The following is a 16,925-nucleotide window of genomic DNA, read 5'->3' on the forward strand; positions in this document are numbered from 1 at the left end:
CAGCTGGAAGGACAGCTGAGCACAGGGTTCCACACTCAGAACCACAGCTAGAGAGTGTGGCTTTGGTTTGGCTTTTATTTTCAAATCATCTTGATTTATCTACCCCCAAATTTCTAGACGTGTGTGTCGCTTGTGCAACCAGACCCTCGTCCAATCAAGAGGCGTCCACTTTTCAGGAGTTAGTTCCTTTGTTTTCCGTTCAGTCGGTCTCCCTCCCCTTTCCCCACAGGCAACGGCAATTGTCCTAAATGTGTGTGTGCAGAGGCTTGATAACATTTTTCAGAGAACTAAGCCACCCAGAAGCACCAACCATTGGCCGGGGAGGAAAACTAACTTCCCTCAAGGGCCTGCTCTTGGCTGATGGCCAAGGAGCAGAAGGGCTGCAGGGGCAATCAGCCCTGAGGGACTGGAAACTTGAGGACTTCCCTTAGGGGACTGGCCAGTATTTTTTAGGCCAGGCAGAACCCATCCCAGATTTCCTCAACAAGTTCCATTTTGGTCAGTATTTCCAAAGCTAAGAATAAAACCTGTTAAATATTTACCTACCATTATCTTTCTGAGTCAGGGTTTGTTGCTGCTGTTGTTACTTTGTTTTGTTTTGCTTAAGACAGAGTTTGCTATGTAGTCCAGGCTGGCCTCAGACTCCTAGCAATCCTTTTGCCTCAGCCCTCAGTTGTGGAGTTGAAAGTGTATTGCGTGCTGTGTCTAGATGATCATTTCTGTATTTGATTCAACTCTCTCTCTCTCTCTCTCTCTCTCTCTCTCTCTCTCTCTCTCTCTCTGCTTTTCAAGACAGGGTTTCTCTGTGTAGTCCTGGCTGTCCTGGAAGTCACTCTGTTGACCAGGCTGGCCTCGAACTCAAGAGATCTGCCTGCCTCCCAACTTCTGGGATTAAAGGCGTGTACTAACGCTGCCCAGTTTAAAAGTGTTTTTAAGTTAATAGTATGGCTGGAAAGGTGGCTCATCAGTTAAAAGTGGGCGCACAGGGCCAGAGTTCAGTTTCCCAACACTTTTGTTGAATAGCTCACAACCTACTGGGACCCTGCACCCCTCTTCTGGCCTCTGAGGACATCTGCATACATGCATGTGTGTGCGTGTGCACGTGTGCACACGCACACACATTAATAAATTAATTAATTAAAATGATAAAAATAAATACTTTTAAAGATAATCTCAGGGCTGGAGAGATGGTTCGATGGTTAAGTGCACTGGCTGCTCTTCCAGAGGACCCGAGTTTGACTTCCAACACCACCCAGTAACTAACAGTCATCTGTAACTCCAGTTCCTGAGAACCCAATGCCCCTTTCCGACCTCTACAGACACCAGACACTCATGTGGTACACAGATATACATGCAGACAAAACACCTACACAGCCAGCACTCAGGAGGCAGAGGCAGGCTATTCTCTGTGAGTTCAAGGCCAGCCTGGTCTACAAGAGCTAGTTCCAGGACAGGCTCCAAAACTACAGAGAAACCCTGCCACAAAAAATAAAATAAAATAAAATAAAATAAAATAAAAAACCTACACAAATAAAATAATATTTTTAATCTCGTGTGTGTGGCTCAATACTCTGCCCTGGAAGAGAGAAACGGGCTGCCAAAGAAGAATCTGGAAATTGCAGGTGGAAGCTGGTAGATAAGGGGCAGAAGAGGGCTGAGGGGGCAGGGCTGACTCATGAGTCTGAAGTCCCGAAGGCTTCTTCTGTGGCTGAAGATGGGGAGTTAGTAAGAACAGAACTGAGCCCCGATACCTACTGCCTGCAAAGCCACTGAGAGCTGAAAAATATCTCCTTAATGTCCAGCCATAAAAGAAAAGCAAAGGAAATCAAAACAACTCTGAGAGTCCATCTTACACCTGTAAGAATGGCCAAGATCAAAAACACTGATGACAACTTATGCTGGAGAGGTTGTGGGGAAAAGGAAACACTTCTGCATTGCTGGTGGGAATGCGAGCTGGTACAGCCAGTGGCAACTTCTCAGAAAATTAGGAACAACCTTCCTCAAGACCCAGCAATCCACTTTTGGGTATATATCCAAAGGATGCCCAATCGTGCCATAAGGACATGTGCTCAACTATGTTCATAGCAGCTTTGTTTATCGTAGCCAGAACCTGGAAACAACCAAAATGCCCCTCAATCAAAGAATGGATAAGAAAAAATGTGGTACATTTACACAATGGAGTACTACACAGCAGAAAAAAATGACAGCTTGAATTTTGCAGGAAAATGGATGGAGCTAGAAAACATTATTTTGAGTGAGGTAACCCAGACACAGAAAGACAATTATCACATGTACTCACTCATAGGTGGCTTTTAAATATAAAGCAAAGAAAGCCAGCCTACAAACCACAATCCCAGAGAACTTAGACAACAATGTGAACACTAAGAGAGACTTACATAGATCTAATCTACATGGGAAGTAGAAAGTAGAAAAAGACAAGATCTCCTGAGTAAATTGGGAGCATGGGGACCTTGGGGGAGGGTTGAAGGGGGAGGGGAGAGGCAGGGAGGGGAGCAGAGAAAAATGTAGAGCTCAATAAATATCAATAAAAAAGACAGTTTAAAAAAAAAGAAAGAAAAGCAAAGGGACCTGAGAGACGTCAAGAGAGAAGTATCTCTTGATGTGGTGACACATATATGTCATCCCAGCACGCAGGAGTCAGAGGTAGGAGGACTACAGTTTTCAGATCAGCCTTAGCAACACAGCAAGTCTGAGTCTACATGAGACTCTACCTCAAAAAGAGGGGTCTACCTCTGGAATGAGATGGACTAGGACCTATTAGTTCCTAGCTGTATTAGTTCCTCGTTCCAATCAGTTGTATGACCCTGGAGAAGGGGATAAGCTCTCTGAGGCTCAGTCCTCCATCTGGACAGTGCCTTTCTAGATGGACTGGGAGGGGCAGATTCATGGAGCATACTGCCTGGTCTCCAGCGGGTCTCCTAGAGAGACAGTCCTTGGCCTTTCATCCCCCATAGGCTCTCGAGGGATGCAAATCATGACATCAGCCTTCCCTAGGTGATTGATAAAATTGGTCCCACTGAGAGAAATGAGTAGCTCTAGCAATTACCCCTTACTAATTAATTGCTCATTAAAGTTTTTGTATTTTACTAATAAAGCAATTACCTTCCTATAGCCTGGGAACCCTACATAATTAATTTGGTCCTTGGTCTGGCAGCAGGGCAGGCTCTGGTTCCAGAGAAGCCTCTGGAACCTACTCCAGATCTCCCAAGCCAAGGCCCTCTAGTTCCAGGAATGGACTCCAGCCATGAGTCTTGTAGAGGCATGGTGAGAAGAGGTTACTTTTGCCTTACTAAGCACTTATCCTGGGCCAAGCTGTGGGTGAATGAGCTCCAGGAACCTGTGGCTACCAGCGGAGGGAAGGAGCATAACTTTGACAATTATGAGGCCCAGAGAGTTCAGGTAGCTTGGTAGCTGGGGACCTTTGTCCCAAGTACCCATACTCAATATGTCTTCCTCTCCATCCCCAAATGAGATAAGGATCGGGAGATGAGGGCCAGTCTCCAGGGACTGCAGCATTTTGCCTAGTGGAACTCTTGAGATTTATCGACACTTCCTCAGGTATATTTCCCTGAACAGAACCTGAGCCTAGAAAGGGCAGAGACTGGTAGGAGGCCCAGGTAGAAGCCAGCTCCCAGTGTCCTGATGAACTCAGGTCCTGGAAGAGCCCAGAAACCCAGAGAGGGAGGTGTACCTGCCAGAGGCTTCCCAGTTCCGAGGGAGCAACGGGTCTCAAGGTGCCACTCCCTGTGAGATGCTCCAACGCAAGCTGGTAACACCTACATTAAGTCCCCTGGTGCAGCGGAGCGGAGGCTGGCCCTCCTCAAGCTTTGCCATTGCACATGCCACAGCCCCATGAGGGTCACCCTGGCAACCATGATCCCACTGACCTCCCTGCACAGACCCCAGGGGTTGGGTGGAGCTGGAAGCTGGGATGATCAGCTCTTCCTCTTGGTTGACCAGTGGGGAAACAGAGGCCCAGGACAGGCCAGACTAGGTCATAGCTGCACAGCATCACGGGAACAGAAGTAAAACCTTGGACTCATTCTGCTGGGTGGCCTTAGCTGCATCTGTGCCCTCTCTGGATCTCCGTTTCTGATCTTTCAGGTGAAGCTTGCAAGAAGAAAATGAGTGATAGGACCCAGCCCAGTTCCAGCTGACCTCCAGAGGCACAAGGACATTAACCAGAATAGCTTCTTTTTTATGTCGATTGATTGATTGATTGATTCATGGTTAAATCAGTCAATGTTCTGTCTGTTTGTATGCCTGCACACCAGAAGAAGGCATCAGATCCCATTATAGATAGTTGTGAGCCACCATGTGGCAGCTTGGAATTGAACCCAGGACCTCTGAAGAGCAGCCAGTGTTCTTAACCGCTTAGTCATTTCTCCAGCCCCCAAACAGCTCTTAAATATGTTTTGTAACACTAGTTCCACAGCAGCACCTCCTGAAAGGCAGATCACCTCGTGCACCCTTCAGCCTTCTGAGCCAGTTCCTGCTCAACTGTCTCCTTGTTGCTGATCTGGAAGACAGCATGGAAGGTCCCAGGTAATACTGCCAGCAAGCAGGAGAACTGAGATCCCCACCAGACCAACTTGACTTCGAAGTTCAAGCTCAGAGCCCATCAGCACACTGCTCTCATTCATAAACCATGAGAGAAGAGGCAGGAGGACCTCAGAGCAATTGTCTGGGGACAAGTAGACACAGGAGTGGTCACTGGGATATGTGATCCACTGCCCTGCCTCCCTAGGAGCCTCCTCAGCTCCCCACTTGCCATACAAAATCACATCCATACAAACTCACATCCATGCAAACTCACATCCACGCTAACTCACATCCACGCTAACTCACATCCACGCTAACTCACATCCACGCTAACTCACATCCACGCTAACTCACATCCACGCTAACTCACATCCACGCTAACTCACATCCACGCTAACTCACATCCACGCTAACTCACATCCACGCTAACTCACATCCACGCTAACTCACATCCACGCTAACTCACATCCACGCTAACTCACATCCACGCTAACTCACATCCACGCTAACTCACATCCACGCTAACTCACATCCACGCTAACTCACATCCACGCTAACTCACATCCACGCTAACTCACATCCACGCTAACTCACATCCACGCTAACTCACATCCACGCTAACTCACATCCACGCTAACTCACATCCACGCTAACTCACATCCACGCTAACTCACATCCACGCTAACTCACATCCACGCTAACTCACATCCACGCTAACTCACATCCACGCTAACTCACATCCATTCACATCATATCAGGAAGCATAGCGTGCTGGCCATGGCACATGGAAGCCGGGCAACAAGCTACCAGCTCAGTGTAGGTAGAGAACAGTGCTACACTGACAGGATTTTCCCTTATGGAATGCCAACACAAGATGACCACTTGATGAATGGATCCTTTTGGAGCCTCAAGCTCCAGGAATGTAAAACTAACTGTGAGATTTCCATTTCTGGAAATGGAGGGCCTCCTCTTTCTGTGGACTTAGAAACAACACTAAAGATCTAGAAGGGGGTTAGAGAACATGAACGCTGAGTCTGACGAGGGACCTTAATGAAGCCACTGAAGTCACCTTAGTGTCAAGGACACCCACAGATGTGTACACGTGGGCTTAGGTTTGGGCACTTACTAGATGAGCAAGACAGATGTCAAACCCAGGGACAGCAAGGGAGAGGAGTCGTAAAGCGGACCGTCCACGTGAGGGCAGCCCACGAGTCAGGAAAGCCGGGCTGTTTATCACCGAGCACTTTAGATAGAAAAGGATGCAATAAAGACCAGAAACCGAACTGTCATTCCAAATTCACAAAGCAAATACAGTGATAAATACACACAAGTAACATTTAGAGGCCAAGAAGGGGGAAAGAATAGGATGAGTGAGAAGTCATAACACAGAAAGCGTATATTATATTCATGTTTATATGAAATATAAATGGACCAAATGCACCAATTGGAGAAAACTTATTTCTGACTGGATGGAGACAATTACAAAAAAAGACAGAGAGTTCTAAAACATAAAAAGAGACAAATGATTTAAAGCTGGAGGATAAAAATACTAATAAAAAAAGAAAGCAGAGCTGGAGAGATGGCTCAGTGGTTAAGAGCCCTTGAAGTCCTTCCAGAGAGTTCACTTTGGGTTCCCAGCACCCATATGGGAAGGTTTGCAAAAACTTGCAACTCCAGCTTCTGGGCTCTGTGGGCACCAGCACACACACATACACATAAATAAAAGTAAATAAATCAACCTTTAGAAAGGAAGCTGGTACAGGTATTTCTTTGTTGTTTGTGTTGTGTTTGCTTTTCGAGACAGGGTTTCTCTGTGCAGCCCTGGCTGGCCTGAAATTCACTCTGTAGGCCAGGCTGGCCTCGAACTCACAGAGATCTGCCTTCCTCTGCCTTCCGAGTGCTGAGATTAAATAAAGGCATGTGCCACCACCACCTGGCTGATATAGGTATTTCTATTGAGAGGAAACATTAGGTAAAAAGCATTACTAGAGGTAAAGATAATAGTAAAATAGTAATAAAGGGGACTGAAGAGATGGCTCAGTGGTTATGGGCACTGGCTGCTCTTCCAGAGGACCTGGGTTCAATTCCCAGCACCCATGTGGCAGCTCACAACTGTCTGTAATACCAGTTCCAGGGGATCCAACACCCTTTTATACAGACATACATGCAGGCAAACACCAATGCAAATAAATCATTTTTTAAAATTAATAGAAGTTAATTTTACTAAAAGAACATAACAATATTAGAGTTATATCATGTGCAAAATAACTACATGGCATAATCAATAGATATGATAGATTTGAAGACATTTTTTAAATTTGTTAGAAAGAACACAACATGCTATAGAAGACCTGAAGGATCCAATAAACTAGACTGAATAAACAATACAAACCAGTGGGAACCATTTGAAGATACAAGCTTTTAAGCACCCCCAAGCACATTTATAAATACGGCTTATATTCTTTGTTATAAAAACAAATCTCAATAGGTTTCCAAGGACTTTAGTTACTCCTCTGGCATGAGGTCGTCAAGTTAGAAATCAATTATTACTCAGCAGGTGAAGGTGCTTGTCTCTAAGCATGACAGCCTGAGTTCGGGGCCTGGAACCACACAATTTTCCACATGATGAAAAAGAGAACCAAACTCCCCGAAGTCATCCTCCAACCTTCACATACACGCCAGGATACCAGGGCCACTCCCACACACAAACACACGTGCACACAAAATGAGTAGATAAAAATATCAACAAAAACTTTCAAAGAAGAGCTAGAAACCTGAAAGGTCCTAGTCCCTGAAGAACTTGTATCTGGATTCACAAACCTCCCCACAATGCCAAGTCACGCGCGGGCAACTTCACCAGCAAACTGCATTCTCCACTCCTGGCAACTTCACCAGAGAACCTTACCCAACATTCCCAGGAGAGCAGCTTCAAGCTACTCCAAACCCTTGTGAAGACTCAAGATCTTTTTCTGAGGTAAACATAATATAGATCCTCAAACCCAACAAGAAACAGAAAAAAGTTACAGTGCCCTCCCTCCCTCCTTCTCACTCTTCCCTCCCTCCTTCCCCCTCTGATGCAAAAATTCTTAATAAACTATTAGCAAACTAACTCTAGGTCCCAATGAGAAGACAAGGTCTTATGGAGTTCCATCCAACCAAGACAAGCTAGGAAAATGACTGTGGCCATGGCAGGAACAGATCAAGGTGGGAAATCCAAGGAATCATTGCAATATAATCCAAGAAAGCTGCGGGTTGAAATCTGACATCTATTCTTGCTCTTTACTTCTAGGGTTTGTTGAGACTGACCTTATTCTGCAGCCCAGGCTGGTCTTAACTCACAGTTCTCTTTCTGCTTAAGTTCTAGGGCTACCCATTCAAGACTGGAAAAAAAAAAAAAAAACAAAAACCTCAACCAAACAGAAATAGAAGGGAACTTCCTAAATCTGATTTTTGTAATGAAAAAAAGAAGAAGAAAGAAAGCCCCAGACACCTCACCAAACATTATACTTTCAGGTGAACTGTCAAGAACTTTCCCTTGAGATCAGTGATGAGATAAGGAGGCCGGCTGTCACCACAGATGTCACCCTGTCCTAGGCGCTGGGGTGACGCTGTGGGGTAGGGAGCTTGCTTAGCATGGGCAAGGCCCTGGGTTTGATCCTCAGAACCAACATGCCGCGCACCGTACCCCCGTGTCTGCACTCGGTGCACTTGAACCCAGTTCACGGGCTTCAGGCAAGGGGCTGGAGGTTAAAATATACAAGACACACACAGACAGAGAGACAGAGACAGGGGTCATCCCAAGAATGCCCCCTTTATTGTGTTCAGGGGCAGATTATATAGAGATAGCCACGCCCCAGCCAAACCCACCAGAAACCACTCTCCTGCCATCAGGAACTCCTGAAGGTCTTGTGCTCAGAGCACCTGTAGGCACTCAGTTCAGGGGATTACAAGAAATTCAGGATCTGGGGTCTCACTGCTCCCAACACCAACACATGCGCACACCCACACCCACGCACATGCATATACACACACGTGCATACACACACGTGCAAGCACATGTGCACACAAATGCACACACGGAGATGTTCTGAGGTCCAACATGGGCAATGTAAAAAGAAGCCATTAAAAACTGGGACGACGAGATCAGCTTGGTCACTCCTCAGGATGTGCTGAGCACATAAAATACCCCCAAAAGAGCCACACTTGTCAGGGTTTATTTGGGGGGGGGGTTGTTGTTATTTTGTGTTTGTTGTTGTTCAAGACAGGGTTTTTCTGTGACGCTCTGACTTTCCTGGAACTCAGTCTGTAGACCAGGCTGACCTTGAATTTAGAGATCCACCCACCTCTGCCTGGGATTAAATGTGTGTGCTACCACCCAACCTGGCTTTGCCATTTTTTAAATGTGTTTGTCTGTCTGTCTGTGTGGTGCTTAATCTTGGTTGTCAACTGGACACACCTGGGAAGAGAGAAGCTCAAAAGCAGAAACTTTCTAAAGAGGACTCTGGTAGAGCCAGATGGCAGCACTTCCTAGGGGGGCAAAAGGTCCTAAGTTTAGATCTCAGTGGAGTAGGAAAGAGGGAAGAAGGGAGGGAGAAAGAAAGAAAGGAAGATGGGGAGAGGTGAAAAGGAGACTTCTCCAGCAGGCAAAACCATACTGCATAGTTTAGGAATGTAGACACAGGTGGGGAAGTTAAAATAAAACCTAGGGGATTTTTCTGAGGGCCAGGACAGTCTCCGTGCTGCTTCAAGGGCATTAGGGCAGGAGGGCAGAGACTGGTCAGTGAGACCCAAGCTCTCTTTCTTCACTGGGGTGGTGCTGGTCGTTTTTGTTAAACTGTATACGTACCCTGGATATTCTCTAACTCCCAGCTCTCTGGAGGCAGAGCAGGAGAATCTCCATGAGTTTGAGGCCAAGCCTGGTCTACAGAGCGAGTTCCAGGACAGCAAAACCTTGTCTTGAAAAACCAAGCAACCAAAACAAACACTACAAAAAAAAATGAATAGAGCATAGTAGGGCATGCCTGTAATCCTTACATTTGAGAGCTGGAGGCTGAGGATGAGTTCAAAGCCTGCCTCAGCTTCATAGCAAGTTCAAGGTCGGCCTGAGCTGGGTCATGGGGACTATATAAACTCAATCTTCCACTGCAGCTGAGACAGTGAGGACCCTGAATGACCTGTTTCAGAACGGGTAGTCATGGGACAATTGTAGTCCTTGGCGACAGCACAGTTTGAGGGGCAGGCCAGGATCAGAGCCTGAACAGACCCTTCAAATGCAGCAGTCACTTCAGCTGGGAGTCGCATAAAGTCGCATAAAGAACTTAGGAAACTTGATTAAAGGCACATCTTTTTAACCCTTCCTGCAGATCCATCTTCTTGTTTCTTGTTTCTTTCTTTAGATTTAGTTTTGTTTTTGTTTGTTTTTAATGTGTGTGTGTCTGTAGGAATTTGTATGCCATGTGAGTGCAGGATCCCGCAGAAGCCAGAAGAGGGCGTCAGAGCCCCTCCCTGGAGCTGGAGTTACAGGCAGCTGGGAACTATCTAACCTGGATATGAGGAACTAAACTCAGATTTTCTGGGAGAAGAGCAAACACCCTTAATCATTAACCAGCCCCCTAGAGATTCAGCTTCTATGTGATTCAGCATTAATTGCTGAAGTGTTTTTCCCCCTCGATGTTAAAGTATTTTCTCATACTCAAACTCCTACAAAAGAGGCAGAGGCTGTGGGTCATTTAGGGTTCTTTAGGTTGTATTTCTTTTCTCCCTGCCCTGGGTACACTTACCCAGCCTTCCATTTCAGCTGTAATGAGCACTGGAATGGGAGTGGATATCACACCAGAGAGGGATTGACATTTACCCAGATGGAAATGGCCCTTCCGGGAACAAGCAGTGTCTAAACTGAGGTGATGCTAGCTGTCAGTCTCCATCCAAACTCCTCCTTGCCTGTTTTCCCACAGGTTGATTAGGCTTGGCTCTCTGAAGGCCCCCGGCTGAGACATCCATAGAAGCATTCCCTCTGTGGGTGGCTCTGGGGCGGGGGGGTCTGTGTGTTGCCATTACTTTTACATTTATTCTATTCATATTGTGTATGTTGTGTGCATGATGTGTGTGGGCCGGCGGTGATCAGGATTTGGCACAGCACATGTGCGTGGGTCAGAGTCAGTTCTTGCCCCCCCACATTTACGTGGGTTCCAAGGACCAGACCGGTAGAGTGCGCACCTTTACCTGCTGAGCCATCTCGACGTCTCCATTTAAATGGCTAAAGATGTCCAAATGAGAATCTGGTGACCAGGAGGCTAGGGGGGATGGGGGCAGAGCTGGGGACCCTTTGTGTCCACTGATAGGCCAGGCTTCGCAGCTCCTTGGGGAGCCAGGCCCCTGTTGTTATCATCTGCCAGACAGAGTCAGAGGGGCATCTACAGTCCTCCAGGGAAGGGCCAGCCCTACATCTATCCTGCCAGAGGTGTTACTTGACTGCTTTGCCTATGGGATCCTGCTAGCTCCAACCCCCGCCCCGCCTCCCCACCTCCTCCCGAAATGGCTGCCCCATCCTGCGACTATATCTCTATGTCCTTCCCTGAAGCTCTTCAGTGGCATTTGTTTGGCTCTGGTTGCAAGCGGTTGGGATTCTGATATAGTCCCCAGCCTGGCAGGGCAGTGCAGATATTGTAATTGCTACGCAGGTTGTGGCCAAGTGTCCTTTGCCAAAGCCTGTCCCCACAATGACTGCGGTTGAGTTCCAAGGTGTCGTTCCCAGGTGACGCCTCACTGGACCATACAACGCACAGCTTGGGCTGGCATTCTTGCAGTCCAGAGTTCAGTGATTCGGTGGTGCTTGTCGGAAGGCTGGGCTATCACAGGGCTAAAGTCTGAGGCTGAGTGGATGGGAAAGATGAATTCCGCTCTTCAGCCTTCGGTTTCTTCAGCTGCTGTGAACACTTGTCATTGCCCGATGTTAAAACGCCAGGAACGACCCAGACATTGCTTTCTCTCCTGTCCTCCCCCCCTCCATCACTTATCACAGTGGCTTCTGCCCTGTGTCTGTCTCAGTCAGTAGCATGGCCTCACAGGAGCTATGTCTGAGCTCACATCATCTCCTGTCCTGTGTTTGACTGGCGCCAGTTCAGAGAACATGTACCCACAATGGTGGCATTCCTGCATAACTAACCCGTTTGTCCAAGTCACCCCACACTTCTGTGTGCAAGACCTAAGCCTCTCCCTGGCCTCTTTCAGGAGTGTGGCTCAGCCATGGGATCTTACTTGAGCTGTGCGGTGACTGAGAGGGTTGAGGGTCCAGTAATTCTGGGCTAAACCAGGCTCCACTCTTGTGGGAACAAACCTAAAGCCGGCAGTCACCCACCTCACTAGAACCCTCATCAGGGACTGGGTAAAAAGGGAACTTCTACTGGGAGCCAACCCTATGCCTGTCATATCTCCTTCTTTAGGAATAAAATTATGAAGTTCTCTGAGAGGAAACCCCTCCAGAGCAGGGGACATGTGCCAAGGCCCTGGGTGGGAACTGTTCTGGTTGGCCGATGGGTTCCTGAAGTTCTCTGGATGGGCAGAAAGGATCTCAAGAGAAGAGGGTGGTATGGAGGGAGCAGATGAGAATGAAAGATAGATAGATAGATAGATAGATAGATAGATAGATAGATAGATAGATAGATAGATGATAGATAGATGGTTGATAAGATGATAGATTAGATAGATAGATAGATAGATAGATGATAGATGGTTGATAGATGATAGATAGATATAGATAGATATATAGATAAATGAAAGAGAGAAAGATGATAGATAGATGATAGATAGATAGATAGATAGATAGATAGATAGATAGATAGATAGATAGGCAGAAATGGCCAATACTGGCCCCTGGTGGTCACTCTGGGAATGACAGCTCCGGAGCCTGGCTTGACAGCCCTGGAGTCTCAGCCAGCTGGACGCTGGTAATGGAGTTACAGAGCAGACTGTACCCAAGAGGAGGCTCCATCAAAGGAACATCAAAGGCATCAGTGCCCTGCAGCTGCAGGGCACGCGGCACTGGTCCCACTGTCCCTCACACCCTGAAGGACCCACTCCTGGCTAGGAGCTCTTGGAAGATGCCGGAGGAGAGCTGCCAGGGATGTCAGAGACAGGTGCCCAGCCAAAGACTTACCACGTGGGGAAGTGGTCCAGGTGCCTCACATCTTTCTCTCTTCCACACCATCCTGAAGCATCAATCAGAGCCGCCTCAATGATGCAGTTATGAAAACAGAGTCCCCAGGAGACACAGGCTGGCCAACTCAAGGCAGGCAGGTGCCAACCTAGATTTGAGCACAGGCTGCCTAGGATGCATGCCCACACTTTCTCAGCCCGGCAATATTATTAAGAAGAGCCTTCTGGTTACGCTGGTGTGAGCACACACCTGCAACCTCCATGGAGATGGTTGGTTGCCTGGGGGCTCACACCCACCCACGCCATTCCAATAAGCAAACAGAGTCTGCACCACGCTAAGGAACTGTGTGGCCTGGGGTAAGCTACCGTGCCTCTCTGTGTGCTTGTCTCCTCCTGTGAGCTAGTGGATACAGATGATTTGTTTCACAAGTCTATTGTGAAAAGCAAATGAGCTGATAAAATATTTATAGACAATCTGAGACACGGAAAGTCTTTCCTTGAAGGAAGAAAATGGAGCCCAGAGGAAGAAAGGCTTGAATTCTCGAAAGTAGAGATGTCTAGAGCTGGAAAGGACTCAAGAGTTAAGAATGATGGCTGCTCTTTCAAGGGACCTGAGTTTCATTCCCAGCATGCACTTAGGACAGCTCACAACCCTTGTTAAGGCCAGACCCAGAGGATTTGATGCCCTCTCCTGGCCTCCACAGGCAACTGCATGCACACACACATGCCCACACATAGGTCTTCACATAATTTTGAAAATTAATAACAATCCTTTTTTAAAAACAGCAACTCCCTACTCCATACTATCTTTCCCCATTTCTCAAAACCTCTGTGAAGGGCTTGGGTACTTGCCCTCCACACATGATGGCAACAACCGTGTGCAACTCTGGTTCCAGGGGGAATCCGATGCCTTCTGGCGTCCATGAGAACCAAGCACTCACGTGGTACGCAGGCATACATTCAGGCAATAATATATCCATACACAGGAAATAAAAAGCATTTTTTTTAAAAACTGAATTTTATTTATTTTCTTTTCCTATACTACTTTTCCCCTTTCCCAGAGTGAAATGAGTATCTTTCAGTTTTATTTTCTTAATTATTGCCCTTGAAGTCTTGTCATGTACATTTAAATGACAACATCTAGTTGTATTAGCTCACTTTCCATGATTATAACAAAATACATGAGTCTGGGTGTTTTATACAAAGTGATTTATTTAGCTTGTGCTTTGGGGCTGAAAATCCAGGACTGAGTGGTCAAATTGATGTGACTTCTGAGGAGAACCTCAAGGTAGTGCCAGGAGCGCGCCCAGAAGAGATCACATGGTAACACAGGAAAAGATGAGAATCAGAGTTTACTCTCTGTAGAACAATTACCTGTTTGGGCGTGCTGACAATTGCCTGTAGTCCTAGCCTGGGAGGAGGTAGCAGGAGAATCAGAAGTTCAAGGCCAAGCTGGGCGTGACAGTGCAAGCCCGTACTCACAACACTCAGGAGGGCAGGAAGGCAAGTCTCTGAGTTCGCGAGACCACCCTGGTCTACACATTGAGATCCAGGACAGCCAGGGAGACACAGAAAAACCCTGTCTCAAAAAAACAAGCAAATAAACAAAAAGGAAAAACAAAAGAAAGAAAAGGCCAGCCTGACCTCCATAGTGAGTTTGAGCTCAGCCGGGGCTAAGTGAGACAATGGCAAAACATGTTTTAGAACGAGTGTCCTATGCTCACCGTTCCTTCTTGTGTCTCAGCGTGATCTCCCGGAATCCCTTTCCGTGTTGAAATTCGCTCTTCCCGAAATGCCGTTAAGATTGCTCGCAGCTTTCATTGACATTTAAATGTTAGAAGGAACGGATTTTCCTTTGGGTCTTAGTTCACGAAAGGGCTGTTGGCTGCAGGGAATTCCAGCTAACATTTCCATGTTCTCCTCTCTGTGGGGCTGTCGTTACAGTCTCCCAGCCTGTGGTTGCTAAGCAGAAGCTCGCGCCGTGCACGCGGTCTGTCCTGTGACTGCTCTCCTCACTTCTCCAGGTGTGTAAAACATGACTTCATTTTCACAGGTGGTGCTTGAGACGCGCCGCACTCCCCGGGTTCTGCGGGTCTGCTTCTCATCGCTTCTAGAAAACCTGGAACTTTTATGTTCATTTCATTCCTCTAGTTTCCTCTTCTGGACTCCACTGTGAGATTTTTCTGATTCCGTTCTCTGGGCCTCTGTCATTCTTCTCGTATTTCATGCCAAGGCTCTGTCACCGTGTAAACAGTCCCCAGCTTACACCTTCATTCCCCTGTGGATTGTCTGTTGAATTTTAGGTTTGAGAATTAGCCGGGTGGTGGCGGCGCACGCCTTTAATCTCAGCACTCGAGAGGCAGAGGCAGGGAGACCTCTGTGAGTTCGAGGCTAGCCTGGTCTACAAGAGCTAGTTTCAGGACAGGTTTCAAAGCCACAGAGATACCCTGTCTTGAAAATAAATAAATAAAACAAATAAAAAGTAAAAAAAAATTTTTTTTTTGGTTTTTTTGGTTTTTCAAGACTGGGTTTCTGTTGCTCCTCTCCCTTCGCTTCTTCTTCTTCCTCCTTCTCCTCCCCACCATTTTTACTTGTCTTACTTATGTGCACTTCCTGTCATTGAAGCTTTTATGTCTTTAAGCATCTCCCATGGCCTCTCAGTATTCCATTGCTCTTCCTTTCCCTTCCATGGCCTGCCCCTCATGGTGGCTCACCTCTTGTGATTCAGGAAGATAAATTTGGAAGCTTTTTATTTGATATTACTCACAGATAAAATCCTCCTGACCTAACCTAGGGATGTTTTCCTCCAGGTTGAGACCATTACCAATCTCTTACAGAGGTTTTCCCAACCCAGAACCACCCCAGATCCCTGGGAGCCTAATTTCAGAGGAGACTCACCTTCCCAACCTCCCTACCCCGAGGTTCCCCAAAGTTCACTACCACCACATGGGAAAAATGCTTTAAGAAACCCTGTCCTTGGGGCTGGAGAGATGGTTCAGAGGTTCAGAGGTTAAGAGCACTGACTGCTTTTCCAGAGGACCCCAGTTTAATTCCCAGCACCCATATGACAGCTCACAACTGTCTGTACCTCCAGTTCCAGGGGATCCAAGACCCTCACATAGACATTCAGCCAAAACACCAATGTGCATAATATACAAATAATAAATTATTAAAATAAGGAAGGAAGGAAAGAGAAAGAAAAAAAGGAGCCGGGCGGTGGTGGCGCACGCCTTTAATCCCAGCACTCGGGAGGCAGAGGCAGGCAGATCTCTGTGAGTTCGAGACCAGCCTGGTCTACAAGAGCTAGCTCCAGGACAGGCTCTAAAGCTGCAGAGAAACCCTGTCTCGAAAAACCAAAAAAAAAAAAAAAAAAAGAAGGAAAGGAAGGAAGGAAGGAAGGAAGGAAGGAAGGAAGGAAGGAAGGAAAGAAGAGAGAGATGGATGGAGAGAGAAACCTTGCCCCAACAATGACCAGTTGGGGTCCACTCACTGACCCTCTCCTGCACCCCAAGCCCAATACCCCAGCACCCACCTGATGAAACCAGGGTTTCAGCCCCCACTTCTCACTTCTTTTATGTTTCTTCACAGTGCACGTTACCAGATGTCATATTTTATATCCGTTTGCTAAACTGCTTCTTGTAGGCCACCCCCACACTAGAATGTGATGACTTGTTCATTTATATATCCCTAGCAACTAGTGCAATGCCCAAAATATAAGTGCTAAACCATTATATGATGGCTGAATGAGCAAATGAGACACAGCACCTGTCTCCAAATGCTCTCCGTCTGGCAGCTGAGCAGACAGGGACAGTTAGCTGCAACACAGGAGAAATGACTTCTGCTGTGGGGGAAGGGAGTGTGGAAAGGAAGCTCCATCCAGACTGGAGGACAGGGGCTTCTCCGCCCGGGCTGGAGGGGGCTGGGGGTGGAACAAACTGAGATGCTAAAGATGTGGAGCCATAATTCCACAAACAAAAGCCATCAGGGAGAATATTCCAGAAAAAAGGCCAGCTTCAAAGATGAGAAGGATGCTCTCTGGGAAAATGAAAGTTGTTTGGTGTGGCAAGATTGAGGAAGGGAAGCTGGGCTGGAGAGAGATGGCAGGTCAGACCTCCCTGTGCTCCCAAAGTCCACTGGTAGTTTGGGAGTGAGGAGAAGGGGAGCTTTCAGCTGTGGAGAGAACATGCTGAGGCTACAGGTTCCCTCTG

This window comes from Arvicola amphibius, chromosome 15 (genome assembly GCF_903992535.2).
Source record: "Arvicola amphibius chromosome 15, mArvAmp1.2, whole genome shotgun sequence".
NCBI classification, from domain to species: domain Eukaryota; kingdom Metazoa; phylum Chordata; class Mammalia; order Rodentia; family Cricetidae; genus Arvicola; species Arvicola amphibius.